This window comes from Lagenorhynchus albirostris, chromosome 15 (assembly GCF_949774975.1).
Source record: "Lagenorhynchus albirostris chromosome 15, mLagAlb1.1, whole genome shotgun sequence".
NCBI lineage: Eukaryota > Metazoa > Chordata > Mammalia > Artiodactyla > Delphinidae > Lagenorhynchus > Lagenorhynchus albirostris.
The window spans coordinates 64,653,492-64,672,299 of NC_083109.1; the positions used below are offsets into that span (position 1 = coordinate 64,653,492).

Consider the following 18,808-nt stretch of genomic DNA (forward strand, 5'->3'; position numbering starts at 1 on the left):
GAAAATTCCAGGCCCCCTCCTGTTTGATGAGCAGCTGCCTCAGTTCCTGTGGAACCCGATAATAATGCCCACTGGGCTCTGAGATCATATGAATGTGTCTCTTCCCTGCAACCCAGACTCAGGGTTGGGGAGGATTTTTAGCCCGGTTCCCTGGAAAACAGAATCTAAGAGTACAGCTTGCGTATGAATGTGTTATTGGGGGTGCAAGCCCAAGGCAGCAAGAGTGAGAGCAGAGGGGGAGTGAAGCAGGGAAGGAAGGGGAACACATACAATATGTTGCACACAGAGCTGGCCACGCATTGCTGCAATCACAACTGGTTCCCCAGTCACCCAATAGGCTGCACAGAGCCTCTTTATCTCTAAATAGTTAGGGAGGAAAAGGGCAGACAATTGAAGGGATGTCTCCTTCCCATCTCCTGTCCGTCATCTGTCAAAGTATGCCCACGGGGCACTAACTGACCACACTTCCCCACTGTGTCATGGGGCTGCTAGAGCAGCCAGGGTCTCTGTGGGTGTAGCCCAGTCTGAGCACCTGCGGGCAGTCTCTCCTTCTCAGTCGGCACCATGCAAAGGAAGTCCTTGGTCAGTGGCTGTGACAGGAACCGGCTCTTTCCAGCTGTGAGAATGGAGTGAGTCGTGGCTAGGGCTGCTCTGGGCAAGAAGCAAGGCCGAGGCCCACATATGCAGATGAGGCTGAATGGATCTGGGGAAACTGGGTCTGGCAAGAAGGTTCCCTGGGGGAAGTGTCTGCTAAGCTGATTTTGGAGGATGAATTGATTATTGCCTGATAAAGGGATTGAGAAAGCCGACTGTGCAGAAGTCCCTTCATGTATGGAATCCTGGAGAAATGAAAGCATGGTTTCGATTCCAGCAAGTCTGAAGTTTGGGGCTTAGGAGAAAAATGTTGAGAGATGAGACTGGAGAGCTGGTCACAGCCTCGTGTACCAGGCTGTCTGGTTAAAATGCTCTTGGGTATGGTTCATAGAAGACCCCCCAGTTCAGCTGATTTAATTGACAAGGACATGTTACAACCTCACAAACTGAAAGTCTGGAGGTGAGCGGCTCCAGGCTTGCTTAGTTTAATGACTCAACCACGCCATCAGATTCCTTCCATCTTTCTGCTCTACCATCTACAGACTAGCTCTCCTCCTGGTTACAGAATGACTGCCACAGTTCCAAGCATCACATTCAGATACATCCATCAGAAGATGGACCTAACACCCTGCCTGGTACTTTATAGAGGTGGTTATCTCCCTGGGATCTCTATTTTAGAACAAGGAAATAGTTCACAGAAATTCCCCAGCAGAACTTTTGGCAATTTTCATGGCCTAGAATTGCATCTTGTCCAGGCCCAAACCGGTCACTGGCAAGAGAAATGGATTGCCCTGATTGGTTTATATTAATGAGGATTTACCTCTGAGCTAGAGTTACAGTCACCTTTGTTAAGAGTTGATACTTGAATAAATTTGGGGTTCTTTTAATAAGGAAGAAGGGGACTAGGTGATGGGTAGATGTGTTAATTAGGATAGCAGTCCTGCTGTTGTTACAGAAACCTGACATTACAGCACCTGAAACAAAAGAGCAGTTTTTCTCTCATGAAACAGTCACAGAGTCAGGAGCCCAGGCTCCCTCCAACTCGATCCACTATGCCTAGGTGGTGCCCTGACATTGATACTGCAAGATGGTACACCAGCCGCTGCCTTCCAGCCCACAGGAAGGAGTAAAAGGACAAAGAAAAGGCGTTCTCTTCCTTTTAAGAGTATGACATAAAATTGCACATTCTGCTTCTGCACATTACATTGGCCAGGACTTAGTCGCATGTGTGATATTGTGACTTATAATAAAAAATATATATTTGGTCTTCATCCCTGTTCCTGGCACAGAGCTCCTAAAACCCTTGGAATCTCAAGTGATGAGAGCAGCAAAGGTGTCTTGTTTTGTTAGGGAGGTGACTTTTGGAAGCACCTGAGGGTGGGAGCTTGTTGCTAGAACCAACCTCATGATTAGAGGGTTGGAACTTTCAGTCCCACCCCCCGACCTCCAGGGAGAGGAGACGGGCTGGGGATTGAGTTCGACCACCAATGGCCAATGATTTAATCAATCGTGTCTATGTATGTAATGAGGTCTCCATAAAAACCCAAAATGATGGGGTTTGGAGAATTTCCAGTTGATGAACACATGGAGATGCAGAGAGCATGGAGCTCTTGGAGAGGGCATGGAAGCTCCGTGCTCTGTCCCACACACGTTGCCCTGTGCATCCCTTCCATCTGGCTGTCCCTGAGTTATAGCCTTTTATAGTAAACTGATTCTAGCGAGTAAAATGTTTCTCTGAGTTCTGTGAGTCGCTCTAGCAAATTAATTGAACCCAAGGTGGGGATGGGGGTTGTTGGAACCTCTGATCTATAGCTGATTAGTCAGAAGCACAGGTGACAACCTGGACTTGCAATTGGCATCTGAATGCGGGGCATGGTGAGGAAACTGAGTCCTTAACCTGTGGGATATGGCACTATCTCCAGGCAGATAATGTCAAATTGAGTTGAATCGTAGGACACCCAGCTGGTGCCTGAAAATTGCTTGGAGGTATGGGAAAAAACTCTCCACACATTGAAATTGGTTCCAGCATTGTACATGGCCACATATAACAGCAAAGGAGGCTGGGAAATGTAGTCGTTATCCTAGATAGCAAGCATCCTGCTAAAAATAAGTGTTTTATTACTATGGAAAAGAAAGAGAATAAATGTTAGGAGGCAGTCATCAGCCTTTGGCATAGCAGGCAAACAACATTATCTGCTCTATGGGCTCCATCCTAATTGTGAGGCATTATTCATGTGATTACTAATTACATGTTTGTATTTCTAAATATATCCTGAGGGTTTTTTTTGTGAGCAGGTGCTACATCTGTCCAGCGCATGCTCAGTGCTAATTGTTAAATGACTGAGTAAAGAAACTGAATCTATTTCAGGAGTCCGGCATAGTAGTCCCATACTGATAAAGAGCGTTTCACTAGAAAATGTTCTTTCCTGAACTCCATTTTCAAAGCCACTGTTTATAAAAGAGTCATGAATAATGAAACCGACATCCGTCAAAGGGAAGCTTCCGTCTGGCAGAGACGAAGGGCTAGGAGAGAGCTAATGGGTCTGTAATGCAATTTGGTGCCAATAAAATGGTGCGATATTAAATTCAAGGCCGTGGGATTTACGTTATAAATCCAACACAATTAGAGAGTAAGAACCCTATCTCCCACGTGCTCAGTTCCTCTGGTTTGAGTCATTTTATGGACACAGACTTCCCACAGACATTGCCTGGTGATGTCATGGTGAGAATTTTGACAGTCATTACATTTCTGGCTGGAGGGCCAGCGGGGCCAAAGAGACTCAGAACTGAGTGGAACATAAAATCACCGGCTTCAGTAGGCACAAAGTTAATGTGCCTCTCATCCCTGCCTCCTGCTGTGAGAGCTGGTGATAAGGTCAGCCTCTCCTGAGTGTTCCCCACTCAGCAGGCAATGTTCTACTCAGGCACTTTACATGATGTAACCCATTCAGCCCTCACCACACAGAGCAACCTTATGAGGGAGGCCTATCTTTACCCATTGTGTAGCTGGGGAAACTGAGGCCTAGACGCAGGATACATACTTTGCGTGAGGTCAGAGCGCCAGAAAGTGGCAGAGCTGGGATTCAAACCCACGCTTCCTGTACTGATATTTTTAACCACCGCACAAACTGCCTGTAGTCAGTTCTTTCCAAATGGGCATCTGGTGATGTTTTCCGGGGTCTGGGGCAACAGAGCAAAATAAGACACGTGAAAGGCATTTTTCATAAAGCTCAGTTCCCAGGGGGAGTCTCGTCTCGCAGGGTAGGGACATTTCAAAGTCAGCACATAGCAAAACAACATCTAATTTAGTGCAAATTACCCATGATAGAGCGGCTTAGGGGTTCGGATCACACATTTGTCAAAACTCATTGAGTGGTGCACTCCAAACTCAGGCATTTCACCGTACCTAAATTTTCCCTCAAAAAAATTACAAACACACATTGGATTCTAATGAGTGATATGCATGCTGAAGTGTACGGCCTCAGCAACTGCCTTTGAAATGTATCAGAAAATAAGATGGACTGATTGATGGGTGGAGAGAGGGATGAATGAACAGAGAGATAAGAGAGAAAGCAGTCAAGTTAAACATTCATGGTAGAATTTAAAAGGTGGGTATATCGATGTTCTCTGTACAATTCTTTCGGTTTCTCTGTATATTTGAAAAACGTTTTTAATATGATGTTGAGAGAAAAAAATACATTTGAAAATCTTTTAGGAAGTTGCTATTGTGGAAACTGATATTCTGTCTCCCATTGGCCATCACAGTCAGAGTTTTCTCCAGCATTGAAACCAAAGTTTCAGCAGTTGAGCCCCTGATGAAGGAGTTGGTTTGAGTTCATGGGCCAAATTGTAGGAATAATATATATCTTTAGCCACCCAGCTTGAAGTAAAGTGATGAACGAGGTTGTCCATGCTATTTAAAGAACTCTCTCCCACACCCCAAAGCATGTTTATGTAGCTGTGAACTAAAATTCATATTTTATGGCAAGACAAGAAAAATTTAAACATAAAAACTTTTTCTCTGCCCTTTTGGCCTCCTCTCTCCCCTCTACGGTGCGTTGTTTATCTGCATTAGGCATCAACCAAACCTCCCCATTGGTAGAAATACCTGTTCAGCCATACAGAGCAGCATTCTCCCAGCATCAACAAGACAATTCCTTAGGAGATAACATTCCTTCTTAATCTTGTAAGGGGTCATGATGACCCAAGACCCACTATTCTGCTACTGCTAAATTGTGAAACTCTCAATAATAGGCCATTTAAGGTACAGCTCTCTGTCTCAAAAACTTATATAATTGTGCTTTGACCTCTAACCAAGGGAAGAGTTCTCAGCTTTTTGAGAGGCTGTTCCCGGCTTACAGTCCTCAATTTGGTTCAAATAAAATTTTCCATTTCTTTCTTAGAACGACTGATTAATTTTTTTCATCAACAACTTAAACTTACATATGATATGGTTCTAATATAGTCATTTTAAAAGTTTGTCCGTTAAAAGCACATCCTTCCACTCTGTTGCATGTTAAAGTAACCATTTTCTTCTAAGGAGAAATTGATAGTAATGATATTCATGGGACGGTGGTTTCTTTCTTTTTATAAATTTATTTATTTTATTTATTTATTTTTGCCTGCGTTGGGTCTTCGTTGCTGCACACGGGCTTTCTCTGGTTGCAGTTAGCGGGGGCTACTCTTTGTTGTGGTGCATGGACTTCTCACTGCGGTGGCTTCTTTTGTTGTGGAGCACGGGATTCAGTAGTTGTGGCACACGGGCTCAGTAGTTGTGACGCAGGGGCTTTGTTGCTCCACTGCATGTGGGATCTTCCCAGACCAGGGCCCGAACCCATGTCCCCTGCATTGGCAGGACAGATCCCTAACCACTGCGCCACCAGGGAAGCCCATGGTTTCTTTAAATGCTAACAGAAAAATGAAAAGTTGGCAATCCTGGGCCACTCGAATGTGGGCAGGGCTTTTATCTGTTGCATGCCCCATTATTTCCCCAATGCCTGGCACTGGAGTCACTCGCTGAATAAATATTTGTTGAATTCATTTTACAGGCCTGTGAAATCTGAAGGGTTGGGGAGAAGAAAAGCCTGCACCAAGATGCAAGCAGTCATTACTGAACCCATGGGCTGCTCTGTGGTCGGCCCCGTAGAGACGTCCTGTGACCATCTGTTTGAGGACATAGTCATCAAGGCATTCCAACTGGCAAGAGCAGAACGGCAGCCTGGCCAGGATGCCCCAGTGCAACACACACTCCGTACATTTCACTTGGGATGTCTTTCCCACAAGGAGAGAAAGCATTGCTCTGTGTTGCGCCTCAAAAGCCAGGAGGACCCTGTGTGTTTTGACACCCAAAGGAGGGTCACTGGCGATTTGCATCTCTGTTAGATGAGGAGTAAAAGAGACTCCGAAAAGAAATACAGCAGAGAGGAGCCCGGGACTGCCAAGACTGCAGGGATTTTCAGAAAAGATGCTAAAAGTGTTGTAACATACTAATGTAATGATGAGCAGATCTGGTGGAAACATCTGACCTGGAAAAGGTGCCTGGTTTTGAATATTGGTCACTTTTTTGGTGGTATCTTAATCTCTTTATGGGGATCCAAACCTCTACCATTTACAGTTTTCCTATGAGTCGAACAGAGAAGCCCCATCCCTAAACCGAACCCCACAATGTTTAAAATTTGGCCATTTGTACCTCTAAGGTGGTTCAAAAGAAAGAACCAAGAATTTGTTCGGGTTTTTCTGTTGACGTCTTACGGAAAACCCCAAATGAACTTTTTTGGCCAACCCCATACTTAGAAACGAAGTTAGAATATATGGAAGTGGATGGAAACTGTTAAGGTCTGGAATACAGTCGGAGCACTTTTCATTTATGTGACTTTTGCAGGGGACCCGCCCATCTACCCTTGGGTCTGGAGCACATGGCTCCTTCTCGGTGAGTGTAAGACAGAAGGTGGAAATCCGCTGTCCCCTCACCCTATCCCATTGCCACCTGCTGGGGGTAACATATTTAAAGCTTGCCATTTCCCTTCAACACGGTCCCAAGAAACAACCCCTTACAGTGCTCAACCAGAGAAATACAGTGATGGGTTCCAGCCTCGGAAAAAATAAGCTGGGCGTATGGAGGCAGAACCATGCTGTATATTCCAGGAATTTAAGAAACTATTTCAAGGGTATCTTTGCCAATTCGTGCGTTTCACCGCCTCTGCTGACGTTGGACCCTCCCCCGTTGCATCCCCACACTGTAAAGAGTGGGGAGCATGTTGCTCACTTTCTCTGCAACTGTAGTAACTCTCAGCCTTTGGGGCATTTTGGTCAATTGCAACTTGGAATGCTCTCGCTCCAGGGTCTGACTCTCTTCACCTGACCGGTGTGAACCCATCGCAGATGCAGATGTGATTTCTAAGTCTCTGAGCGCTGGTATCGCCAACGATCTCTGGAGCAGCCTGCCCAAACCTCCTCCCCAGCTCAGCCTGACAGTGGTCCACACTGCCCCTTCTTCGTGTGGCTTTCTTTCTTTTTTAAAAAATAAATTTACTTTATTTATTTTTGGCTGCATTGGGTCCTCGTTGCTGCGCGTGGCCTTTCTCTAGTTGCAGCGAGCGGGGGCTACTCTTCGTCGCGGTGCGCGGGCTTCTCATTGCGGTGGCTTCTTCTGTGGCGGAGCTCGGGCTCTAGGTGCGCGGGCTTTAGTAGTTGTGGCACGTGGGCTCAGTAGTTGTGGCGCACGGGCTTAGTTGCTCAGCAGCATGTGGGATCTTCCCGGACCAGGGCTTGAACATGTGTCCCCTGCGTTAGCAGGTGGATTCTTAACTACTGCACCACCAGGGAAGCCCCTTCGTGTGGCTTTCTTAAGGTCCCCTTCCCTCAGATGGGAATAAAGAGGTATGAAGTGACTCTCGGGACGATGGGCTCTCAGCCTTAGCTGCCACCCAGGACGGGTGTCTTTTTCTCCTCTCTCCCCCTCCCATCTTTCCTATACTTTAGGCTGGGCTTTAATTGATGGCATTAAATTGAAAATTTGCAGATAATTTTCCTTTGGACAATAGCTCATCCCCCCAGCAAACACTTAACACTGTTAGTAACATCCTTATCACCTTAAGTAGCTTGGAATTGCAAAATATGCTTTATGTCCCTTTACTTTGATGAATACCAATAACTTTCTATTTCTTAATTTCACATATAGTAACTCTTCAACTACCTCAAATATTTCCATGGTCCTCCTGAACCTTAAGTGAAATCATTACTAAATGTTGTGGCTCTTAAAGGGTGGGGGATGGTGATTTCACCGAGAGCCCTTTCTACCTGCCAAGGAAATGGAGTTGAGAGAAATTCAAGGGGATGCAATTATAGATCTTAAGAACTATTCATGTTGAGGGTGAGGCTAAAGACAGAGGCAAGGATGGGTCTGGCGTCTAGTTTCGGCAACTGGAAGGTCTTTTAATCTCCCACAACTGGCACTTCATCTGGCACAGGGCAGATGTTAAGTACGTATTTGTGAAGGAAAAAGACCCCCCAAACCAGTCACTTCCTTGATTTGATTCCCGTATTTCTGTCCTACGTTCTGATTGTTTTCCTAGTCATTCAGCCTGAAACTCCTCATTGACTCATCTTTCTTTTAGGTTCTGTATTAGTCAGGGTTCTCCAGAGAAGGAGAACCAAGAGGAAGTGTAGAGAGAAAGGAAGAGACTCATGTGATGAGGGAGGCTGACAAGGGCCAGGATCTGCAGTCAGCAAGTCAGAGACCTGGGAGAGCCGATGGTGTGGTTCCCGTGTAGAAGCTGGTGGCTTCAGACCCAAGAAGGTCCAGTGTTTTCCATTCGAGTCCAGAGGCAGGAAAAGCTTGTTGTCCCAGCTCAGCAGCCAGGCAGGAGGAGTCTTCACTCAGGAGAGTCAGCCTTTTGTTCTATTCAGGCCTTCAGCTGATTGGATGAGGCTCACCCACCTTGGGGAGGGCACCTGCTCACTCAGTCCACGGAGTCAAATGCTAATCTCAACAAAACACCCTCACAGAAACACCCAGAATCATGTTTGACCAAAGGTCTGGGCACCCCGAGACCCAATCAAGTGGATACGTAAGATTGACCAGCAGGAGTCCTTTCCGATTAGCCAACAAGTCCAGCTCTTCTTCTGGAGAGGAGCTTCCTATGCAGTCAGTATCCTGGCTGGAGAGGGAGGGACACGCAGTAAGGCGTAACGGAAGGGAGGTGAATGATGCGATTTTTCAGAAGTTCCAAGGACCTGGGAAAGCCCGAAGTGCCGGGCACTGCTCAAAGCACTTGCCACACACTACCTTGAAAAACCTCCACGGCTTAATTCACATACCATAGAATTCACAGATATAAAGTGTACAGTTCAATGGCTGTTGGTATATTCACAGTTGTGCAACTATCACCAGGGTCAGTTTTAGAACATTTTCATTACCCCCCCCCACTCCTCCCAGCCCCAGGCAATCACTAATCTACCCTCTGTCTCTATAGATGTGCCTGTTCTGGACATTTCACGTAAGTGGGTCATACGTTATGTGGCCTTTGCGATCGGCTCCTTCCACTTGGCTTATTGTTTTCGGGTTCATCCATGACAGCCCTGGTGCCATCTTTTTACAAGTGGGGAAATTAAGGCACAGAGAGGTTAGGCAACACCTGGTAAGTGGCAGAGCAAGAATTCAGACCCAGGTGGTGTAGACCATCTTGTTATGCTGCCTGTCAACCCAGAGTCCCCACCCAGGTCGTCATCCAACATCAGGGGAGGCTACAGTAATGTCCCCCCTGGTCTCAGCCTTCCAGCCCATCTGGAACCCACTGCCCCCCTTGCATCCACTCAAGTCTTGTCCCGTCACGACTTCCTGGGCTCAGGGGATATCAGGCCTTTTGATCTGCCCGACATCTGTTCTCCCTTCTGGTAAGAGGACTCTGGCTTCCTTTGGGGGAACCACCTTACCCCACTCTTGACCCATGTGGCTTGGGTGGAGTTGTCCCCACTCCACCCACTTCAGGAGCAACCATGTAACCAGGCATGGCCAATGAGATTAGTCTCAATCCTCCAGGCCAGGTTGAGGGCCAGGAATGTGATCTGATTGGAGGAAAATGAAGCTAGAGGTGGAGGAGGGCTGTATTTTGGATTCTGGGAAAACAAAATTTTCTCTTTCTTCTGCAGAAGCTAGAGGAAAAGACCCTCATCCTTCTTTTGGATGGAGGAATGTTAGGAGGTGATGTATGGAAACGCTGCATAACAATAATTATGTGGCCATACTTGAGGGACTTGGGGGCCACCATGAGCCTATATCAACCCTGTGGAAAGAAAAGAGAGGAGAGAGAGAAGCCAAGTGTTTGGTTTGAGCTCCTGGATCAAACCATACCTGAAGAACACCCTATGGATTTTTCATTTAGCAGAACTAACAACTTCCTATTAAAGCAAAGGTGAGATGTTGTGTTGTGTCTCTTCTAAATAATATAAAAAGAGGAGTGTGAATTTCATGTCCTAAAATTCCTTTATTCCACAGTACTTAGAATAATATGCTACCTTAAAGCATCCAGATGACTGAGATAATTATTCTTTTTAATGCCCATGTTGTCTTATTTAAGCACACATACAGGAAGTAAGTGCAACAGGTGGCATCTCCACGCAATTTTTTTTTATTGTTTCAGTAAAGCCAGTTGGAAGTTAGGCATCGAAAATACCGCACAAAGGCTGCTCGCCCAGCAGTACAGGGAGCACTGCTGTTCACCACTGCTCCCACCTGATGAAGACAACTTGGTCTGGAATATGTTTCCAGCTGTCATGGCTGGAGAAAACTGGAACTACAAGTCACATCTTAGCAGAAGGCAGTGCCGGAGAAGTGGTGCAGCATGGAAATCTTAAATCAGCCCAGAAAAATAGGATGTAAAGCAGGGGAAAGGCATCCATTTGGAGGCAGGTTTAAAATAAAGTCCTTGTGGAATTATACCGTTGATTCTTAACCATGGCTGCACATCAGAGCCGCTGTATGCGTTTTTAAATTATATTCCTACCTTAGGCCCCGCCCAGAAGCTTCTGCTTCACTAGGACTGAGTGGAGCGGGAGCATCTGTAGATTTTTTTTAAATCTCAAGAGTTTATTCCGATGTGCATGCCCAGTTAGGAACTCCAGGAGGAAGCAGTATGAAATTCTGTATAACCTTGGAAATGCTGAGGTTAACAAAAAAAAAAAGGAAGAAAGCATCATGAAAAGAAGTTCTCAAAAAACAAAACACAGGGCTTCCCTGGTGGCGCAGTGGTTAAGAATCTGCCTGCCGATGCAGGGGACAAGGGTTCGATCCCCGGTCCGGGAAGATCCCACATGCCACGGAGCAACTAAGCCCGTGTGCCACAACTACTGAGCCTGTGCTCTAGAGCCCACGAGCCACAACTACTGAGTCCACGAGCCACAACTACTGAGCCCACGCACCACAACTACTGAAACCCACGTGCCTAGAGCCCGTGTGCCACAACTACTGAGCCTGCACTCTAGAGCCCATGAGCCACAGCTACTGAGCACATGCGCCACAACTACTGAATCCCACGCGCCTAGAGCCCGTGCTCCACAACGAGAGAAGCCACCGCAATGAGAGGCCCGTGCACCAAAACAAAGAGTAGCCCCTGCTCGCTGCAACTAGAGAAAGCCCGCGTGCAGCAATGAAGACCCAACGCAGCCCAAAATAAATAAATAAAATAAACAAACAAAAACCACAGCAGCAATGAATAAAAAGCGTTTCAAAGGACAAGAGTAGAGACATGGTCGTGTGTTAAGTGTTTGCCAGGCTTTGGGGTGCAGATGGACAAGAGGACTGAAGGGCACTCACAAGGTTTACCCTCCCTCCCCACTTCATACTTACGTCCATAAGTTTCTAGGTGTGCTCATACTGAGATCAGGAGGATCGTGTTACTACTTGTAATTACTTTTGCTCCATTCTATGAGTCCACGTGATTTTTTAGTGTAGATTAATCAAACGTCAGCTGAGGGCCTGCTAAGCTCCAGGTGTGGGGACAGCCCTTGACTTTGAGAAGCTCGCTGCCAGCTTGGAGAGATGGTAGGAAAGCAGGTAATGACGGGATGCAATACAAATGCAAGAAGCTGAGCGATGGGGGATGGGAGATGCGGTGTGGTATGACTTCCCCCATGAGCTGGGGGTTTAGAAGGGCAAATAGCCTTCATCAGGCAAAGCGCTGAGCACGTGGGTGGGAGGAAGGCGTGTGTCCAGGGAGCAGCACGACCTAATGAATAAACATTCAGTGAGACTCCTCGGACACTGCTTGACGCTTGATGCCGGTTTCATCGTGTGGTACCCCTAGAGGGAGACTAATCGACCTCCCCTGTGTTTTCTTCTCCCTTTTCTGACAAAGAAATTGCGTCCTCCCTGTTAAGGACGCTAAAGTCAGTGGGCCCGCGCAGACAGGAGCAGCCAGGTGAGCCCGCCGCATCTCGCAGTGTGTGAACGAGACGTTCCACTCCCGTCCTACAGCGGAGATCCGGAGGCCGGATTATCAGCACTCCTAGCAATGACCTGGTCTCGCCCGCCGGGCGTGTCCCCGTGACGTCTGGCAGGGCCTGGCGGGTCGGCGGCCGGCCGCGGACTCGGAATGCCGGCGCGAGGGCGCCCTCTGGTGATGGCGGCGGGCGGGCGCCGGAAAGCCCGAGACCTTCCTCAACCTTGGCGCGCCCGGGAGCAGATCTACCTACAGGATCCGGATCAAAGGCCCGTGGGGTTCAGTCACAGCCCTGCCGGGCTGCCATTTCGGTAACGGGAGTGGGAAGAAGCACGTCCCCGAAGGCAAAAGGAGCCTTTTAAACCTTTGAAAACATATTCAGTAGAAAAGTGCTTTGTGCTCCTGCAGAGCCAGAGAGAGCGATTTTGAGGAAAGGTTTCTTTTGTTCCTCGCGGTTGGGAAAGGTCACGTTTTCTTCTCCCCAAATCACCCGGATCAAGAGACCTTAAGGAGGCCCAGGAGTGACGATCCAGAGCTTTTATTATATGGTCAAAGAAGTCTGGGATCTCCAGAAAGGTTAAAGAGCCCAAGGGGTCCCTCCTCTGGAAATTCCATAGAGACTGTGTTCAGAGGTGGTCCCTGAAGCATTAGAGGTCCCCCAGTTCTGTGTTAATAACCCCAAATGCCCACCGCTGGGGGTCGAGAGTACGTAAGAGGCGGAGGGGCTTCGTGGTTAAGTTCTAGCTCTCCAGCACCTAGCGTTTCCTCCTGTGCGGCGCGGGGGTCGGGAGAGCTGCGCTGGGTGGGGCGGTGTGGGAGCCGCCGGGTGTAGCTGTAGGGCAGTGCAGGTGGGCCTGTGGGTAGCGCTGGCGCAGGGCCGCGTGACGGAGGTGGCCCTGAGGCAAGGCAGCAGCCAGCCGGTGGGGCGAGGTGGATCGCAGGGGCTGACTTGAAAAGTTGGCCAATATCGGTCACGAAGTGGAAAACGCACGTGTCAAGGCAAGATGCCCAGTATTACTCCGTTTGGGGAACAGTACAAACCCAAAACTGTATACGTATGGATAGACTTTTTGAGTCTGGAAATGAACACAGTGACTATTAATAGTGGTTACTTTTAGGGAATAAGTTTGAAAGGGGTGCTTTTTTTTTCTTTTTCTTTTTAATGTACAGGCAGTTTATATTGTTGGTTTTTGGGTTTTGTTTTGTTTTGTTTTAGTCTATATTGTTTTTGAGGCAAGTGTTACTTTTGGAAGTGAGGGGGAAAGGGAATGTGGCAGATTGCAAATAGTTAATCACAAGGTAAGGCAAGTGGTCTCAGTTTCCTGGTAATCAACAAACAGGGAGATATGCTTGCCACTGTAAATACCCTTTAACTCTTGGAATATTTCACCATGTGCATACATCCACTATTTATTACAAAAACAGTTTTAATTTTTAAAAATACAGGGCAATTTAACCTTGTATTTAGCCCAACAAAAATTCACTGAGTGTCAGGCACTCTACCAAGCCCTAAAGATAAGGAAATGCCTAAGTGGTCTCTACCTTCCTGGAGTTCATGGTCTAGTTCGGTGCTTCTCAAACTGTAATGTGCTTCCAAATCACCTGGAAGTGTTGTGTATTGGTTATTTCTGTATAACAATTCACCTCAAAACCCAGCAGTTGAAAACAACGCACATTTATCATCTAACATAGTTGCTGAGAGTCAGGAGCTCAGCAGTGACTCAGCTGGGTGGGTCTGGCTCTGGGTCTTCATAAGGTTGCAGGCTGGCTGCTGGCTGCAGTTATGTCATCTGAAGTCTTGACCAAGGCTGAGGATTCACTTCAGAGATGTTGTGCAACATGATTGTTGGCAGGGGGCCTCAGTTCTTGGCCATGTGACCCTCTCCACAGATTAACTGCTTGAGTGTTCTCACCACATGGCAACTCTGGCTTCCCCAAGGAGGAGAGATCCTAGAGAGAGGTCTTTTATGACTTAGCTGCCTTGGAGGTCGCACTCCACCATCTCTGCCTCATGGTTTGTTATAAACAAGTCACTAAGGACAGCCCACACTCAAGATAAGGGGAATTAGGCTCCACCAAACAGAGGAATATCAAGGAACGTGTGGACATACTTTAAAACCACCACATCTTGTTAAAATGCAGATTCTGATTAGGTAGGTTTGGGGAGAAGCCCCAAATTCTGCATTTCTAACATGCTCCCAGGTGATACCACTGCTATTGGTCTGTGGGCCACTTCTATGTTTTAATTTAATTTAATTTAATTTTGGCTGCGTTGGGCCTTCGTTGCTGTGCGTGGGCTTTCTCTAGTTGCGGCGAGTCGGGGCTGCTCTTCGTTGCGGTGCACGGGCTTCTCATTGCAGTGGCTTCTCTTGTTGCAGAGCATGGGCTCTAGGCGCGTGGGCTTCAGTAGTTGTGGCACGTGGACTCAGTAGTTGTGGCTCCTGGGCTCTAGAGCGCAGGCTCAGTAGCTGTGGTGCACGGGCTTCGCTGCTCTGCGGCATGTGGGATCTTCCTGGACCAGGGCTCGAACCCGTGTCCCCTGCATTGGCAGGTGGATTTTTTTTTTTTTTTTCGGTACGCGGGCCTCTCACCGCTGTGGCCTCTCCCGTTGTGGAGCACAGGCTCCGGACGCGCAGGCCCAGCGGCCATGGCCCACAGGCCCAGCCGCTCCGTGGCATGCGGGATCCTCCCGGACTGGGGCACGAACCCGCGTCCCCTGCATCGGCAGGCGGACTCCCAACCACTGCGCCACCAGGGAAGCCCGGCAGGTGGATTCTTAACCACGGCGCCACCAGGGAAGCCCTGTGGACCACTTCTGAGTAGAAAGGGAATCAAAAACATGCAAAGAACTATAGCTCAGATCACATCTTTGGAATTGCACTGCTTGCATGAATAATATCCTTTGTCATCCTGGCATGATCTTTGGATGGTGTCCCATTTTAAAATCACATTTCCTCTGAAAGATCAGAGCAGTAAAGTAAGAGAAAGACAAGATTACCTTGTTAATACACGAGGACAAGCTGTAATGGAATTAAAAACAATCAAAGAGGGATTCAGAAAATCTCTCTGGCCTTGTTCTAGAAGATTTCAGAAGCATAAAACATCAGACATCAATTCTGAAGGGGATGCCAAGCACACAGCAGCAAATCTGGGCTTTTAATAAGGGTTGAACAAAGTCCCTTCACAGGACTAAGACTCCTGACTGCAATACTTACAAAATGAGCTTTGATACAGGAAGGCAAGAAACAGCCCCAGCACCTCAGAAGATCAAGGCTTCCACATGCTCTGCTGGCTTGAAGGCTGTACGTTAAAGAAATTGTTTCCCCATTCAACAGCCTGGACTGAATTTCCTTTCAAATATAGCATGAAACTACAAATCCTGTATTTTTTTTTTATTGCTATCATTCATACCATTCATACCATAAAATTCACCATTTAAAAGCCTACGTTCCAGTGGTTTTTAGTATATTCACAGGTCCATCACCACCATCTAATTCTAGAACATTCATCACCCCAAAAAGAAACCCGAAATCCATTAGCAGTTCCTCCCCATTCCCCCCATCTCTTGAAGTCCTAGGCCACCACTAGTTTATTTTCTGTCTCTGGATTTGCCTGTTCTGGACATTTCATATAAATGGACTCATACAATATATGGCCTTTTGTGTCCAGCTCCCTTCACTAAGCATGTTTTTAAAAAATTATTACTGTAAAATATACATAACATTTACTGTCTTACCATTTTCATGTGTAGAGTTCAGTGGCATTAAGCACATTCACATTGTTGCATAACTATGGCCACCATCCATCTCCAGAACTATTTTCACCTTCCATACTGAAACTCTGTAACCAAACATCATGTTTTTAAAGTTCCTCAATGTTACAGCATGTAACAGTACTCCCTTCCTTCTTATGGATGAATAATATTCCTCAGTGTTACAGCATGTATCAGTACATGCTGATATACTCAGCATATACTCAATGTTACAGCATGTATCAGTACTTCCTTCCTTCTTATGGATGAATATTCCATCGTATGAATATATCACATTTAGTTTATTGATTCATCAGCTAATGGACATTTGGGTTGTTTCTACTTTCTGGCTATTATGAACAATGTTACTGTGAAAATTCATGTACCACTACCTATTTGAACACATTTTCATTTCTTTTGAGTTTATACCTAGGAGAGGAGTTAACTGTACCATGGTAATTCTATGTGTAACTAACTGAGGAAATGCTGGACTATTTTCCAAAGGGGCTGCACCATTTTACATTCCCATCAGCAGTGTATGAGAGCTCCAATTTCCCCACGTCCTCACCGACACTTGTTTCTTTCCATCTTTTTGACTGTAGCCATCCTAGTGGGTGTAAAGTGGTATCTCATTGTGGTTTTCTGTAACGATGTTGAGCATGTTTTTCAAATGCTTATTGGCCATTTGTGTATCTTCTTTGGAGACATGTCCATTTGCCTATTTTTAATTAGACTATCTGTCTTATTGTTGAGTTGTAAGAGTTCTTTATATATTCTAGATACAAATCCCTTATCAGATATATGATTTGCAAATGTCCTCTCCTGTTCTGTTGGTGGTCTTCTCACTTTCATGATAGTGTTCTTCCAAAAACAAAAGTTTTTATTTTGATGAAGTCCACTTTATTTTTTTCTTTCATTGCCTGTGCTTTTGATGTCATATCTAGAGAACTGTTGCCTAATCCAAGGTCACAAAGATTTACCCTTATGTTTTCGTCTAAGAGCTTTAGAGATTTAGTGGTCCATTTTGAGTTAATTTTTCTATATGCTGTGAAGTACAGCTCTAAATTCATTCTTTTGCATGTGGATTCACATGCAAAACTCCAGCCTCTAATTTTGAAATCATCAGCAGGAAACGTAGAGAATGGCCTTCCTTTGGTTTCCTGGTAGCATTTCCCCCCAACCCCCAGCCCCACCACCCAGCTGAAAGATTCTGTTTTACAGCAAAACAATTTGTACAGACCAGGGGGCCAGGGGCCCAGCTCAGCATCTTCTCAATAAATCTCCACTGAATTTTGCTGACATGCACACAGGAGTAGTTCTGAATTACTAGTTATCTAAAAATGACTTCTAGTAAGGGAGAGCAATTTCTTCATTCAATCCCATCAACAACTAGTTATTGAGTGCCCATTATGTGTCAGTGATTAAAACAGAGATTTCTGCCCTACAGAGCTTACATTCTTGTGGGGAGAAACAGACAAAAAAACATAGCAAGTACATTACATAATATGCTAGAAGGCAGTAAGTGCTGTGGGGGAAAAGTGCAGAGCAGAGCAGAGCAAGGGGGATGAGGCATGTGGCGGGGTGCGGTCTGCAATTTTGAAAAAGGGGTCCTTTCAAAAGTGACATTTGAACAAAATATTAGGAGTTAGTGAGGGATTTGACCATGCAGATATCTGGGGGAAAGGATTCCAGGCAGAGGGAACAGCCACTGCAAAGGCCACAAGGCCGAAGCATGCCTTGGCATTTCAAGGAATAGGAAGGGGGCCGGCATGACCAGAGCAGATTGAGGAAGGGGAACTGGTCAGAGAAGGCCAGATCACGTAGGTCTTGTAAACCATTTTAGGGACTGTGACTTTTATTCTGTGGTAACTGGGGAAAGCCACTGGGAGGTTCTAAGCTGAGCAGTATTGTGATCTGACTTACGGTTCAAAGGGTCATTCCGGCTGCTGGGTTGAGAATGGATTGTGGGAGGACAAGGGTAAGAAGAACAGTTAGAGTGCTTCTAAAATAATCTAGGTAAGAGATGGGGTGGGAGGGACCTGAGTGGCAGCAGTTGAGACAGTGAAGAGGATGTGGTAGAACCTGACGAATGTCCTGGTTGATGGGACTGTAATAGAGGCAGGTGTCAAAGCTGACTGTAGAGCTTTTGGCCTGAGGACCAGAAGGATGGAGTTGCCATTCCCTGTGATGGGGAGGCCCCTGGGGAAGCAGGACTGGGGGAGCGGAGGCAGGGAGCTCAGCTTGGGGTGTGTGGAGCTTGGGATTCTCTCGACTTCCAAGTGGAGGGATCTTGTAGGCAGATGGATATTTGAAAATGAGAAACCTGGACTGGAGGTACAACTGTGAAGGAGTCAGCCACAGGCAGGATGAGATACCAAGAAAAAGATGATGGACAGAACAGAGCCAGGGACCACACTCTGGGAAACTCTGGCACTGAGATCCAGAGGAGAAGAGGAACAGCCATGGAGGCCATTTTCCTACCAGTTTGGTAGCTACTTATGTACGTTTTGTCCCTCCCTCCCTTTAAATGGGTACCAACTATGTACCAGGAACCGGAAAAGATGTTTAGCCCTCAATAAACTCATAGTCTTTACAGGAAAGACATAAAATGCACATTTATAAAATAATGGAGATACAGGCAATAACTGAGTAGGAAACTTGGCTTTTCAGTTGTTAACCAACTACACTAACTATACTACAGACATCTGTTTGTAACCTAGCACAAGAGTTGAGAATTCATTTGTCTTCAGCGCTTCCCTCCCATGTTTAATTATTATCAGAATATTGATTCACTTGATCCCATAAGATTAAATTCATGTTCTGTTTAGGAAAAAAGAGGTTGTAGAGGACTAGTCCACACTATCCTGGTGTCACAGTCCTTCAAAACAGGGCCCACTGCGGCGAGTCGGCCCATCACGAGGTACTGATTAAACACAGGGCGCTGGGTGGGAGGCAAAGACCCAGTGACGTGATTCTTCTCCACGAGAAGCTGACAATCTAGTCCAGGGATCCCCAGCCCTGACCC

General features: G+C 46.5%; 1 long non-coding RNA gene across 1 annotated transcript; it reads right to left on the reverse strand.

Moving 5' to 3' along the window:
* Window positions 1-13,691: 13,691 nt before the first annotated feature.
* LOC132505023 (uncharacterized) lies at window positions 13,692-18,437 on the reverse strand. Its single transcript, XR_009535213.1, has 2 exons — window positions 15,769-18,437; window positions 13,692-15,332 (listed from the first exon to the last, which is right to left on the reverse strand). It is a non-coding gene; the product is annotated as an uncharacterized LOC132505023 (long non-coding RNA).
* Between the last annotated feature and the right edge of the window lie 371 nt (window positions 18,438-18,808).